Source organism: Triticum dicoccoides, chromosome 3B, assembly GCF_002162155.2.
Source record: "Triticum dicoccoides isolate Atlit2015 ecotype Zavitan chromosome 3B, WEW_v2.0, whole genome shotgun sequence".
In the NCBI taxonomy this organism is placed as follows: Eukaryota; Viridiplantae; Streptophyta; class Magnoliopsida; order Poales; family Poaceae; genus Triticum; species Triticum dicoccoides.
In genome coordinates this window covers 844,653,593-844,655,384 of record NC_041385.1, presented here as the reverse complement: position 1 = coordinate 844,655,384, position 1,792 = coordinate 844,653,593, and the positions used below count along the sequence as shown (strand labels likewise).

The 1,792-nt window shown below is 40.7% G+C and overlaps 1 pseudogene; it reads right to left on the bottom strand.

Annotated features, from left to right (window-relative positions):
- Positions 1-412: 412 nt before the first annotated feature.
- On the bottom strand, positions 413-1,266 carry LOC119280281 (annotated as a pseudogene).
- Positions 1,267-1,792: the final 526 nt, after the last annotated feature.

The window sequence follows — 1,792 nt, the reverse complement described above, 5'->3', positions numbered from 1 at the left end:
CGCACTGGAAAAAGCACACTAGTGGCGCATCATCAACAAGTGCACCATTAGTAAGCCAGAGCACATGGGTAAATATGACCCCCTGGGAGGCATACTAATGGCGCACCGTGGGATATACTAATGGCGCACTGCTTGGTGCGCCATTAGTATACCAGATACTAATGGCGCACCTGTGGTGCGCCATTAGTAAAAAGTTCTAATGGCGTGATGCTAGTGGCGCACCTGTAGTGCGCCATTAGTAGCCAAAATAGGTGCGCCACTAGCAGGCCTTTTCCTAGCAGTGTAGGGAATTCTTCTGGCAACGGAACTACATAGAAGTTAATGGATTTCAGAGGCAATGCTGAAAATGCCACCATTAATCCCTATTATCACCCAAACTCCTTGATGTTGGGCAGGTCAGAACTATTGGGAGTTAGACAAAATTAAGTGTTCGGTACGCATACTCATGCCCATTATAGTCATAGTATAGCTTCTTGCCACAAGCTAAGTCGTGGCAGAGATCAACAAGACATGGCTCTCACCATCGATGTCGTATCTCACACACTTGATGTTCTGCTTCTTCTTGCCATCCATGAAGGAGTTCGATGATATTAGATTAGTATAACTATATAAGTGATGCCTAACACATTTTACGTCCATAAGGTTGGAAGTGACTACTAACGGAGTGCGGTCGTTGTTGCCATTAATAAGTGGGGGGTGTTGCCCCGTCTGTGAAGGAAAAATATCAAGCTTCTTGGAAGTATCCGCTGGTGATAGTCTGATATATGGGTCATTATACTATCACAACCATCATTCTCCTTGATCCAAATAATCAAGGTCAAAAGTGTATTTTGTAAAGAATATCATATCCTTACTAACTGCATCAACCTGCATATACTAAAGCTAAAAAGATAAGTTGTGTTAGTTTACTTCTTCTGTACTAGAAATCACAAATATGATAGAAGCATAATGGATCCAAGAACATACCCCTCGCGGGAATCAAAAACCACAAGAAGTAGATGGCATCCTCGTCTGTTTAACATGTTTTTGCAAAGTTCGATGGTGTCTTTATCCTCTCATGAAAGAACCTCGAAAGTAAAAGAGTGTATTGTTAGGCACCATGAAATAACAAATACAGTATCCTATTTTAAGTAGAAATTTGCTAACCTGCATATCACCTTCCTCCAATTTCGATTTAGGGGCCATACTAGGCACATAAGTCAGCTCATTACTGAACTCCATTTTTGATGATGTCAAAGGTGGTGCCCGTAGAAGCCATCTGTCCATAGACATAAGTCAGCCACAACAGGCATATGGAAACCCCATTTGCATAGGAAGAAACAATAGAGCTACTTGTCCATAGAAAGAAAGAAACATGGGCACATATGTACTCCTAGATAAAGGGACATGAATCCCCGAAGCCGAAAGTAACCTACTTGTTTTTCTCACAAAAGCATCTTCGAGAGGGCACGGAGGCCCTCCACCACCATTAAGAATACTTTTCCAGATTATGAAGGAAACTAGGCCAAAATTATCGAGAGTATGGTGCTACCAGTAAAAAGAATTGGAAGACGGGGAGTGATGTACTTAATTTGAATTGATAATTTATGTGAGATTTGTAAACTACTTCCACCTCTTTTGATAGTATGGTGCTACCAGTGTATATGCCATTTGTTTTAGCAATAACCATGATGGCTCTATATTTTACGCATTTTTAGAGTTCATATGTTGCATGTTCTCTTTATATATCATGTCTCATTGAACCAAATGTATGTCCATTATGCATGATTACCGATTTTTGCGCTTTTCATTG